At 39.6% G+C, this 14,143-nt stretch overlaps 1 long non-coding RNA gene across 1 annotated transcript; it reads right to left on the bottom strand.

Moving 5' to 3' along the window:
• Positions 1 to 659: 659 nt before the first annotated feature.
• On the bottom strand, positions 660 to 13,887 carry LOC141129851 (uncharacterized). Its single transcript, XR_012241883.1, has 3 exons — positions 13,850 to 13,887; positions 2,448 to 2,607; positions 660 to 789 (listed from the first exon to the last, which is right to left on the bottom strand). It is a non-coding gene; the product is annotated as an uncharacterized lncRNA (long non-coding RNA).
• Between the last annotated feature and the right edge of the window lie 256 nt (positions 13,888 to 14,143).

Raw genomic sequence — 14,143 nt, 5'->3', positions numbered from 1 at the left:
TGTACTTGTGTTCGGCTGCAAAATTGTACCTTGGGCTTTGGCCTCTGCCCAAGCTAAGATTAAATAGACCCTAACATCAATTTTAAACATTACAGATAACAGCACAAGCAATCAAGTATTTTAAATGCTTACCTGCAGCATTTATACTTTTCATAAACATTTTGTATTTACTAGCATGCAGCATAAGAATCTGAAAACTAAATCAGGTACCACAGGATCCCTGCACCTTAGCATTGTTTCTACCTTAGATATCGGTTAGACTAGAGTCAGGTTCTCTTTAATCCTCCAAGACAATGGTATTTGCTGGATGAAGGTCAGCTTATAGTGTATAAAAAGAATGTGCCAAGGGATAAAACCGTATGTAGTATCTGAAACTCATTGTTTGAGTTGAGACCTTTCACAGTTATAGTTAGTGGGCCTGGCTACGGAAAAGCAACCCTACTGCTGCAATAGGAGGGAACAACGGGGTAAAATCTGTTCATCAGGTTAAGATAGAAAACACACAGAAATGTTATTGTTTTCAGAGAAATGGTAAATGAGACTTTCAAGATTCTATTTTCTTTTACAAAGACGAGTTCAGCACATCCACAGTCTGAAAGGTTTATAGTGATGTCTTCAGTTAATGTTCCATTCGTCTACCCTTTCCGATGTCCTGATTTGTTTCCATGAATTTTTATTTGCTCCCTCATTTCTGCTCTTCTAACTTCTTTCTGCTCCAAGGAGCTGTTCACTGTCAGTTCAGTCTAGTACATCTCTGACCTTTCCCGAGAACACTGCTATACACGAATGCTGAATTTTTAAAGCAAACAAGACATTAGTGAATTTAATATTAAAGGTTTTATTCTTTATATGATAAACAAATCTGATGCAATCTTTAGTTACTTCAGTGGAAAATTTAAATAAATTGAGGTCACAATATGCCATAAGACCAAATGCACCTTTCCTTACTTTTATTTATTACACATTTTCCAAGTTATATTTAAAGTGGACCTATCAATAAATATCTTACCTCAGTTCATATATATGTTTTAGCCAAGCATCCCCATTAAAGCATCACCCCCACCCCTCTCTAGCTAACCACTGCAACCAAAGATAAAAATATATATATAAGCTAAAAAACCCAAATACCTTGCCAAATCTGTGGTCATATGACAATTCAGGCCCTAAATCTTTTCTCTTACTGATGAGTTGTAAGGGCATACTTTGGATACCCACATCATAGCCTAGATCAGTGGTTCTCAACTCCTGTCCTCAACACCCACTAACCAGCCAGGTTTGCAAGAAAACTGAAATACATCACAGGTGATATAATTTGCTGCTCAGTGACTGCAGTATTCTAGTCTGCATCTCCCCAAGGTAACACTTAAAATCTGGCCTGTTAGTGGGTCCTGTATACAGGAGTTGAGAACCACTGGCCTAGATGATGCAGATACTTTCTTTATCCTGTGCAACAGCAAGCCCTCTAAGGATCCAGAAGATTGTATTGGTGACCAGTCGGCATGGGCATGCACACATTGCAGCACTGGATCACTTATCTAAATTCCATAAGATGTGCTGACAAAAAACCTGGACAGTGGAATCAGGTTGAACACAGCTTTAGCCTAGGTTCACACTGAGTGTGGGAATGAAATCGTGTGAGTTCAGCTGAACTCGCACGATTTCATTCCCGCATTTCAGTCCCGATTTCGGGGAGGGATTTCAGAGACATCTGTGCGGGTTTCTGCACAGATGTCAATGGAAGTCGCACCCCGAAATCACCAAAAGTAGTACAGAAACTACTTTTGGAAATCAGAGCGGTGTCGCAAATGCAGCGTCGCACCAATTAGGACAGTGCCATTGTCGGCAATTGCCGCCAATTTGGCATGCGATTTGACCTGTCAAATTGCATGCCAAATTGCACCAATGTGAACCAGGGCTTAGTGTGATATTTTTTGGGTGGATGGGTAGGAGGTTGTTATTTGGCCATAGATGGACTTTAATTAGTAAGACATACTGTATGTCAGCATTACCAAATACCTTACTTTTTTAGTTATTAATAATAACTTACTTTTATTAAAAAATAGCTCTATCTTGCCATAAATTAAAAATTTTGGTCTGAGCTCCATTATGTCACTCCTACAAACTGAGGGAAGTTAACTCAATTTGACACCAATAGAGATTGTAGAGCAATAGAGAGTTTATTTTTTCAGTCAGCTAGACCTTTTCAGTGAGTATGAGAACCAGAAGGAAGCAAAGTCTGCTTATAAAAGCATAAACGATGGCCAAAATGTACATATATAATTTCAAAATATGTATAAAAACTAGGTTTAAAACATGGTAATTATCAAAATGTATTATTTATATTTAGATAATCTCCCTCTCCATATATATACCATAGGTTAACTTTCAGTGGCGGCTGGGGTGGGTTCCTCTCTTGGGGGGGCGGCAAACAAACAAACAACACCCACCTGGTGGTGTGGCACGGCACTGAAACAGCACCCCCGCGGGCAGTCCGGCACTTTTCCGCTCGTGTGGCGGGGCAGTGGTGTCCTTTCCTCCAGCTTCCTCCAGATCCATGTGTCTCAGGATCATGGCATGTCCCACAAGGCCATGGGATTATCATTTTGCCTTTAAATTATAAAAAAATAAATGATTTTATGTTCAAGTGGTCTAACTAAATAAAATGTATGAGCAGTTGAGAAACATCTAATTTTTTCTAAGGTGAAAATGGTTGACTTATTATATTTTTTAATGGTTTGTGATATTATTTCATAATTTTCTAATTTTAATACATCAAGCTGTGCATATATATTATAAAAACATATGCAAGAGAGACAGTGAGGCACAGTAAAATTATGATGCCCCTGCTAATTATCATCACCGAACAAGGATAGAAATAATCAGCACAGTATTTTTTTATGATTTGGCTTATTTGCATGTTTGTTAACCAAGGTGCATACCGCATCTACTTAGCTCAATCACTTTGTTAAACTCATTTTTGATTCCATGCTGTTTTCCCATAAAGAGACACAATGAAAAATTAAATTTTAAAGTGCTCCTATGGGCATCTTTTAAAGCCTAGGAAAATTGCACAGTGGGTGAAATTGATAATAATTATTGTCCTGATCCTATGATGGATGACTCTTAAACTATGTTCCTAGGGGCACCATTTACATCTTAGATTTTTGGCTTTTTGATGGCAGATGGTACGAGATCCCCCTTCTCCATGTGGCCTGACAGGATGACCTCCCCCTGCAGATGCTTCCAGCATGAAGAGTGGTCATCAGACTTTCAAAAAGGTCATAATGCTTTAAATGTACCGTATCAAGGGTATCAGTTGGGGGTCCACTAACTGCTTTTTTATTACCGCCACTTTACCAGCAGCAATCATACTTGTGCTCCTATAGAGTTATGTCAGCAAGTGCGAGACAGCTCACATGCCGAGTGGCTATATAGACTGGCATGACAGTATTGTAATGCAAACCAATAGAAAACACATGAAAGATGATAAGAAGAGCCAGCATCCATCGTTAGTGATGTTATAACAAACAAGACATTGATATATTGTCTTCACTGAGCTACCCTGCCAGGCTATTATGGTTTTCCTAATGAGGTTGTCATGCATTCCTCTTTATGTAGCTATTAAAATCTTGTCTACATCTGCTGATGTTTTCCTGTACGGGGAACTCTTGATATTCTCTCTGTTGTGCAATCTGCCCCCTTTTCTGGCAAGTGCCACGTCTGACCTTGCAGCAGACACAAATATTTTAACTTGTTTTAACATCAGACAGATCAAAGCCTTTGCTGCAACAAAGTACGTGATAGAAAATGCTTTTCCAATTCTGCCAGATTTGAATATTTCTAGCCCTGGCAGAAGCTCGCGGGTAACAGATGGATGTTTTATAGCTTACCATTATTTCTCTAACTTATTTGATGGCGTGATTATGTGAATCACAGTTTTAGTCTTGAGACAATTTTATTGTCGCCTTTCAAGTTAGCCAACGAGAATCAATCTTATTTATTGTATCCGATAACCTATTAGCATTTCTATCATGTATGATATGTAGAACATTGAACATGTGCTAGAATCCCAGTTTGTAATGGTTTATGCGCTTTTCTTTGCTGTAATTGTGAATATATTCCAATAGTAGCCATTCAGGCAATGACTAGGTTACAAAAATATGTAAAGATATGGGTATAATGGAAAAGATTACTCTTTTGGTGATTATATGTGTCATTTAAATAGTTGTACAACTTTTCTGTTGAAAGAAAACCTATGTCTTATATTTAGAAAGTATGGAACTGCTGCACAAACTACATGGCAGTTTCATGTTATTAAAGCAGAACTAAACTTAAAGGGGTTGTAAAGGCAGAAGGTTTTTTATCTTAATGCATTCTATACATTAACCACTTGCCGACCGCCACATGTACATATACGTCGACACAATGGCATGGACAGGCAAATGGGCGCACAGGTACGTCCCTTTAAATTTGCCGCCGTGTGGTCACGTGCGCACAACCCTGCCACGAGCTCCGTGAGTGTGAATGCGGGTCCCGCAGTCTCGATGTCCGTGGGGATACCCGCGATCATCTCACGCTGAGGAAGAACGGGGAAATGCTGATGTAAACAAGCATTTCCCCGTTCTGCCTAGTGACACTGACACTGATCACCGCTCCCTGTGATCAGGAGCGGTGATTAGTGTCGTGTCACACATAGTCCACCACCCCCCACAGATAGAACACATCCCTGGGACACACTTAACCCCTGCAGCGCCCCCTCCTGGTTAACCCCTTCACTGCCAGTCACATTTACACAGTAATCAATGCATTTTTAATAGCACTGATCACTGTATAAATGTGAATGTCCCAACATAGCGCCAAAAGTGTCTGTTCTGTCCACCATAATGTCGCAGTCACAATAAAAATCGCTGATCGCCGCCGTTACTAGTAAAAAAAAATTATTAATAAAAATGCCATAAAACTATCCCCTATTTTGTAGACGCTATAACATTTGCGCAAACCAATCAATAAACGCTTATTGTGCTTTTTTTTTTACCAAAAATATGTAGAAGAATACGTATCGGTCTAAACTGAGGAAAAAAATGTTTTTTTATATATTTTTTGGGGATATTTATTATAGCAAAAAGTAAAAAATATTGCTTTTTTTTTTTTTCAAAATTGTCGCTCTTTTTTTGTTTGAGCGCAAAAAATAAAAATTGCAGAGGTGATCAAATACCAGCAAAAGAAAGCTCCATTTGTGGGAAAAAAAGACCTCAATTTTGTTTGGGAGCCATGTTACACGACCGTGCAATTGTCAGTTAAATTGATGCAGTGCCGAATTGCAAAAAGTGCTCTAGTCTTTGGCCAGCCAAATGGTCCGGGGCTTAAGTGGTTAAGATAAAAAACATTCTGTGTGTGGCATCCCCCCTAATTGATGATTATATTAATACCTGAGCCTCTTCTCTCTGCAGCGGTGTCCACGAGTGTCTTAGCTGTCCCAGACACTCCTCCTGATTGGCTGAAACACAGCAGTGGCGCCATTGGCTCCAATGGCTGTCAATCAAAATCAGTCAGCCAATCAAGGGAGAGAGGGGGCAGGCCGGGTCAGGGCTCTGTTCCTGAATGGATGCACGGAGCTCTGACTCAGCTCTGGTGCCCCCTGTAGCAAGCTGCTGGTTGAGGTGCACTCAGCAGAGGGAGGGGCCAGGAGACCAGAAGAGGGACCCTAGAAGAGGAGGATTCGGGCTGCTCTGTGCAAATCCAACTGCACAGATTTCCAATAATGTGTATGTCTCTTTTGCAACATAACTATTTCCCATTTCTCATAGCAGTTTTCTTTTTTTATGTACACTGCCTGCAGCTCATGGGTAGTGCAGAGGACTCTCAAGCCCACCAACTGTATCTGCAGAGAACGTAGCCAAGTGCCATGACAATATAACTCCAACACGCACGCTCTGGAGTTAGATCATGGGTGCTCAGCATGTGGCCCTCCCGCTGTTGTGGAACTACAAGTCCCATCATGCCTCTGCCTTTGCGAGTCATGCTTGTAACTGTCAGCCTGTCAATGCTTCATGGGACTTGAAGTTCCGCAACAGCTGGAGGGCCACAGGTTGAGCACCCATGAATTAGATCATCAGTGGCCTTCAAATAGCTGAAGAGAGATAATTTCAGGACAGAAAAGTGGTGTAACCACAATGACATTGATTTATTAGGGATAGAAGATATTCATTTTGCAAACTGAATGTTAGTAAATAAGCTTATCCATTGTTTGAATACCTCATAATGTGCAAGGGAAATTGAATTGTCATTTTTTTAGGACATGTTGGATGATTGCAGTAAATACCACTTTACTGAATATTCACATTGATAAGTAAACAGGTTCTGCGCCTTAGCAAATCAACCCCAACAAGTTTCTTACTACCCAAAATGCACAGTTTTGTGTATCACTTATTAAAGTGTATTTCAGGGCAAAATTAAAAAAATAATATATACAGTACATCTGCAGTAAATCCGCAGTACATCTCTGCACCGCATGCACAGTGCTCTGTGTTTTTGTGCTTTAAATACCCAGCAAGTACAGAAAAATACACACTGATCTTCTAAAACTTTACTCAGCTCCTATGTCTTGTTGTTGGCTGACAACACATGGAGTTTTTTGTTGAATAAGTGGTGTCAGCCCTTCCCGGTTTTGCCAGGTTCCTAAACGACTTATACCATTCCACTCTTTTGTTTCTACATTGTAAAAGGTTAATCATTCTGTAGCTCCAAGATAAGAACAGGGAGGGCTAACTACTCTTCTTGAGAAAACACCAGAAATGTGCAGAGGAAACAGGGCAGCTCAGAATTTTTTTTCCAATGAAAAGTCAGCTGGGCTGGAAATTGCTAGATAGCAGCAACATGGAAGAGTCAATTTAATACAGTAAAACTGTCCTTGGACCATTGCAAAAACAAACAAAAAAACAGTGATGCTGGACTGGAAGAGGTGATGGCTACAAAGAATACAACCTTGTGGGTAGAGAGGAGAACATCTCTAATGGGTTAAAAAAAGGCAGCTTACAAAGTGCAGAGAAACCCAATTATTAGGAAAAAATGGATAGTGGATATCTGTGGTATCTGCATTTTGGAGATGGTGTGAGCCCTTAAAATAACTGAGACACATAGTCTCAAACAAACACAGCGGATTTTCACCAGAGCGCCCCACAAAGATTGATGGACTTTACTGGTAGGTGGACCAATTGTAAACCCAAAGTGCTGTGCTAAAAGTAAGAAATAAATGAGATATTATAAATAACAATATACATTAAATAAATGTAGTACTGGTACACTAAAATAAATGTATATATATATATATAGTCCCACAGAAAAATATCAGTGATGTGAGTTATCCCAAAGTGGAAAGTGAATCAGTAAAAAGAATCTTGATCCACACAGTCAGTTGATATACCATAAAGTGATACAAAAAAGGAAAAAAAAGGAAAGATATACCATAAAGCCCTTGAGTGTATCTCAACCTTAGTGTACAATAAAAACTCTCACCAGAGTTAATGGACTCTTTAATCAAGAAAGTGGTTGTACAACTTGGTGGGTGTACCAAGTTGTAGCCCTTAGACACGTTTAGGCAGATGGCCACTTACCAGGAATAGAACCAGAGAATGGTACACAGTCAATAGGCAATATCAGAAAAAGGGACAAACAAAAGGTCAGAGTCAGTGGTGATTGAGTATAGTCAGATACAAGCTGAAGTAGGTAAACAGAGAAACAGGAATGCAGGTACAGTAGTAAAATAGACTATTGCCTGCGGCTAGGAACTAAACCTAATAAATGCAACAGGCAGTGGTCTAAGCAAAGCTAAATAGAGAGCTTGATTGACAAGTTGGGGACTCCTGCTGAAGGTACTATATAAACCAATAGGTGACTTCCTGCAATGCCCATACCTCCCAATAGTCTTTCAAACTTGAAAGGGCAATAACCTGAGCTTTGATAGTGCTGAGAGCCAATTGCTGGCCCAGACCCAGACATTTTCCCACCTGCTGCCACTATTCAACTCAAATAATGGGGGAACAGACAGCAAAAAAAACTTTAAAGAATATTCTGCAAGGGTTTACATCTAATTTAAGACAGTGGTGCCTACATGCCCTGCACTTATCTGCCTTTATGCTCTTTACTTTATAAGCAGTCCGCTCTCTCTAGTCTTAGTATAAAGCTTAGAGATGTAACCCGCTTGTTGTGGCACCACATGCATATAAAGCACAAAAGAACAAAAAAACAAAGCATAGGACTTTATTGGTTGCCAACTGGGATTGCAGTTGGCAACCGATAAAGTCCTATGCTTTGTTTTTTGTTCTATCTCTAGCCTTCCTTATCCCAGCTAGATACACTGGCTGCACAAAGCCACCTGATCTAAGTTTAGGGGCCAGGGAAAGCATTATTGGTAGGTGGTCGCTATAGTTGGGAATAGCTACATTTGCTTGCTGTCTTCAAAAATTGCGGATATATGAATACTTAAATAAACATTGCACCACACGACGTAAAGAAGGCAAATCATCAATCCTCTAATGAGGCAGATCTATATGGCTGAATACATTTTCACACACAATAGCCCAGTGTCTTTTTTTTTTGTTTTAGTAAAACGATGGCCTCTCTGCTTTTTTTTCTGGTTAAATACAGTATAATAGGCCCTCACCACATGAACCCATTGTGTCCCAATAGGGACATTTTCTGACAGGACTATGACTATTTAATCAGGCAGTGACACGAAAAGAATCCCTCCCTGACAGTTCTATTGAAAGGAAGCCTTTCATTGATTCACTCATGCTCTACCTTTTATCTTGACCTCTTTACACCCATAACTATTTTTTATTAGCATTATTTAGAAAATAGCAGCATGAAACACTATTATTCAAGTGAAAAATGCATTGCAGACATCAGCCTGCTTTCATATTATACTAAATACAGAAACTCTAAACTATTCTCTTAATATTTAATATTTTGATTATTCCAGTGTCCATTTATAATGAATAGTCATTTACAAGACACAGTGTACCTGATGAATCTAGAATCTTTCTTGCAACATAATATTATATTTAATGATGCCTGTATTAATAATGTACAATGTGTATTTTTATCCAAGCGAACATTGAGGTTTAAAAGAAATGATAATCTTAAAGTAATCATTGACGACGGTATCTGACATTTCCTGCATAAATTATGGGTGATATATTTCTTTAGGCAATAAGTGTGACAAAATTTGCAGAACTGAAAGTCATGCCTAGCTATGGCAACCCCTCTTTCTTAGCTATAAGCTTGTAAGGGGACATAGCCGGTCCCTAACTGCTTCTCTTAATAAAAACAACCTTTAATATCCAAACATATTCCTACCATTAGGCAAAATGGCAAGGTACAAAGTCACATCATGGGTATTATCTGTTCACTTCACCTATCGTGATGTTTCTGTTCCACTACCATCACCACTGTCTTATAGGGGCTGTGTCAATAAGTTTTGGACTTGTGTCAATGGCATCAGCTTAATGTTAGTTTGATGGTTTTTGAGATCATTCAGATTTCACACAAAGGTGAGTTTGGCCCAGCATGCATTTGACCTGCTTCAAGTTGGGTTTCCATTGCCATAGACTTGTAAATAATTACAAAACCTTCTTGAAGCAAACAAAATCTTATTGAAACAGAACTTCAGTATCATTTTATGAGGAAAGACTCAACTTACAGACTATCTCAGATGCTGGAGTGAAAGCCTTATATTCGGGTAACTCTGCAGCAGTTAATAACAGGGGTAAAACAAGTGATAGGCTTCCCTTTGCATTGGGGCTGAAATTCACTCAGTGTACATGCTTCATCCTCATGGCTGCAAAGCTTGACTTCATGATTTCTTCTCAGGCAGCATATGTTACAGATTGCTCACAGGCCTCAACTCATGGGGCCAAATCCCTTGAACATCTTTTAATTTTTTTATCCTTGTATATTTCTTCTCAATGGCTTATCTCGGGAACACCTTTGAATCCCCCATTGGTACTCTTTGGACTCTTGCTAAATCTGGCTACATGTTCGGTAGTGATGAACAAATGTGGATGGATTAGAGTCATGTGACGTGCAGCAACGCAAACCCATCATAAATTTTGCTAATTGTGAACATTACGCTAGGTTCACACCTATGCGTGTGGCTGCAACTGCGGGAATCGCAGCAATTTCCACACCCGTAACCACCCGCAGTGAAAACTTGGAGACGCACCCAGCTGCTATTCATTCTGAATGGCAACCCATGCATTTCAGCCCACAGCACGTTTGCGGGTTCAGGAACCACAGGGAAATCGCATGGTCAAAAAGACTATGCAATTTCCCTGCAGCCACGTTTTATTAAAAGGTGCATGCACTTTTTTTTTTTGCAGAAATTCAGGCACGGCAGCCCATTCATTTGAATGGGCTGCTGTGCCCACGCAAACACGGCCCACAAAAACACATAGGTGTGAACCTAGCGTTAATGTGAACCCAACATAGATCAATGGGAGGCAAATTTTGAAAATTCAAACTATTAAGAAATTGTCAAAAAATAATATGGGGAGCTGGGAGCTGCCAAGTGGGACATATACCAACGCCAAAGACCAAAGTCTTTTATTAAGGCTTAAAGGGATTGTCCAGTCAATTGTAGAAAACTGTAGCTGCTGACTTTTAATAACAAGACACTCACCTGTCCCAGAATGCTGAGATGTCCTCACCCGGCTAGTTTCTTCACCAGGCTTTGGTTCCTGGTGTCGGCATACTAACTGTGGGCAGCTGGCTGTGACTGCTTGCAGGTCTAGAGCCGGCTGCTCACTATGCAAGAGCAAAGCACGATGCGCTATTTGATTGGTACTACAGCCTTCTGGGATCTGTGACATGTCCCAGAAGGCTGCAGGGGAAGGAGGGGGCCAAACTTCTGCTCAGATCACTGAGGCAATCTGATCAGATGTGGGAAGCAGGTACCTGTCAAAACCAGGTACCCACTCCCCCCTAAAAAAATAATGCCCCAAATGTTAAGGAGGAGAGGGGTGGAGAAGGAAGAGGGTAACTTCCCCTTTTGGGTGCAGTTCCGCTTTAAAGTGAAAAAATGTGCAATTACTTTGAAATGCTTAGATAATGTCTTAAACCTGAATGTGAAGTGGGGCACCTGTAAGATATCTAAAACTAAATGTAAAGAAAAATGCATTACTAAATGTAAAGAAAAGTGCATTGAGAGCAGTCACTTTTCAAAAGAAACCATTCGGATGAGACTTAGAAATCAGGACAGTTAGGTGACTAGAGCTGATCTTTTAAAGCAGTAATAAACTCTGACCCTCCTCGGCTAAATTTCTTAGAAGTGGTTAGAGTAAATCATTGTAAATAATTGTGCAGCAAATTCAAGCCCCATCGCATGTGTCTTACTTTTATTTTGTGTGTTTATTCCTATTGTCCTTTCCAGGTGCAGCTGCCGCCATCATAACTATTGTCTTCAGCGTCTGTTGCGCGCTGGACTTCCACCCTTTCTTCTTATCCCGGTCTGTAAACTTGCACATGCACAGTAAATACTTACCCAGGCTTTGTTTTCACTGCGGAATTACCATGGCAACCATGTTCTGCGAATCGGAGCCAACTTGCTTTTGCGTGTTTGTGTGAATTGGAACTAAGTCTTGCGGAATCTCAGAGCTGCTGCTGGACAAAGGAAATTATGTAGCCCCAGCATATTTATATAGAACTTACAGCAAGAAGAGCTTGCTGGAAAAATCAGACAAAATGTGCATGCGTCAATGATGTAATTAAAACGAAATGGACAGATTACACAGAAACGAACAAGGTCGGAAGGATTCTACACAGAGCAATCAGTTAACTGCTTAATAATGCTTAAGATTAGACATGTACGGTTCATTTAGTTCTGAATTAATATTTGGATGAATTTTTTCATCTGACCCCTGACCATTCCGAGTACTCCCCATTTATCGCCACCCTCTGAACTGGCCCTTGTAGCCAGTTTTCAATTCATATACTCACCCTATGGTCCATGCCAACGGACCTTATTTTGTACAGTAAACATTTATGGGGAACTGTGTCAAATGCTTTTGCAAAATCCAGATACACCACCTCTACGGGCCTTCCTTTATCTAGATGGCAACTCACCTCCTCATAGAAGGTTGATAGATTGGTTTGGCAGGAACGCTTCTTCGTGAATCCATGCTGATTACTGCTAATGATACTGTTCTCATCACTAAAATCTTGTATATAGGTCCTTATCATCCCCTCCAAGAGCTTGCATACTATTGATATTAGGCTGACTAGTCTGTAATTCCCAGGGATTCCCAATAGACATGTCTACTTTAGATGGTAGAAAATGGACAGGTTAGATTTACCATCACTTTAAATCTGAAACTATTACCTCCATGTTCCACCCCTAGTGGGACCTTCTGTAATTAATAAATATGCCTAATGTCTGTTGTGTTTGTGTATGATAATGTCATAACAGAGTAAGAAAAGGTGACAACAAGAATTAGCAAATGGCTGTCGACAACTATAAGTAAAAAAAAGTTATGTGTGGCACCAGTGGTGGTAAAGCTCCAATTTACTACAAAGCTGAACATAAGTGAGTAGAAGAAGAATAGCCTGTTCTCCCTGTGCCTGCGTGAGTTTCCTCCGGGTACTCCGGTTTCCTCCCACACTCTAAAGACATGCTGGCAGATTAATCGGATAATGTCTAAATTGGCCCTAGTATGTGTATGAATGTGTTTTAGGAACCTTAGATTGTAAGCTCCTTGAGGGTAGGGACTGATGTGAATGTACAATGTATATGTAAAGTGCTGCGTAAATTGACGGCGCTATATAAGTACCTGAAATAAATAAATAAAATAAATAGCTTGTGACTGTAATTGGTGAATGTTTGAAATGGGGTTGCTATGATTCACCATAGATATACTAAGGAATTTGAAACATAAACGAACACTGTATGTAGTAGTGGTTATCTGAGGATGATGAAAAATAAGAAGGAATGTGGCTAGTAGAGTCATATTAAGATCTGTGTGCACCACTTAAATGGCCAACACCTGCAAAGCCTGATATATACATAACTTCTCCTGACTGGCTTACAGACAGGTCAAGAAAGCATAGGGGACAAAAGAAGGGTCACAAGGCAGAATGACGGACCACAAAAAAGAAAAAAATGACACTGAACATTTGATTCCAACCAGTATGTGAACTGCGTGAGAGTTTTCAATTCTTTGCCTCAGGCAAACAGCCTGATCGGGCTTCAGGCAAAACAATTTACTCATCTGCAGTAATTATAATTAACTACATTTAATTTTAATAAATGAACATACCCGCATAGATAAATAACCCTTTATGGTGACTTTATTAAAGAGAAATAATAGAGCTGTTCTACGGCAATACCTGCAGAATATTCATGCCAATGTCTCTCTGTGCATTGCAAACACAGGTTTTCCTATAGCTTGTCAAGAGCTGCATGTCATCTTATTATTACATTATGACATGTGTGTCTATTTATATTTTGATTGACAGACAAAGAATCTGCAAATATTCAGAACTTTATATGTTCAGGATTCCGGTATAGACAGAAGGTGTCTCTTATTCATTTTAACATGCACAGCTCATCTGTGGCCAAGCTAGAAGGCACAGTCATTCTATCACAAAATTCATATTATGCCATAAAGTATCATAGTCCTCTCACATCATCAATCTATTCAATAGCTTCACTGATAAAACTTCAGGATGAATTTATTACTACTGAGCGCCTGAACCAAAAATTCATTTATGTTACTACAGCACTAAACAATCCTCAGGCTTCAAAACTATAGCAAGAAGCATATAAATTCATAAGCAAAAGGCCATCATATATTACCTCCTTATTCATTCTCTCCAGGAACCAGTGTAAATTCCTTTCAATTTTATCTGTGTTGAATAAAGTGGAGTACACAAAGGCTTTTATTTATTTTTTGTACTCTTAATCTCACCGTGTTATGTCCTTGGATGAAGTGTTCGCTGTTGTTACATTTTAGTGCAAGATCTTTGTAAAAAGTTTTTTTTTTTTTTCGTTTTTTTTGCAAATTAATTAGCGTTGCTTGAATCTGAAGTAGAATTATCTCCTCAAATTAAAGTGGAATTTTACCTTCCCTCCAGTGATGCACTGTCCATG

Source organism: Aquarana catesbeiana, linkage group LG02 (genome assembly GCF_042186555.1).
Source record: "Aquarana catesbeiana isolate 2022-GZ linkage group LG02, ASM4218655v1, whole genome shotgun sequence".
NCBI classification, from domain to species: Eukaryota; Metazoa; Chordata; class Amphibia; order Anura; family Ranidae; genus Aquarana; species Aquarana catesbeiana.
Note: the sequence above shows the minus strand (reverse complement) of the source record. Positions and strands in the feature narration are given on the sequence as shown.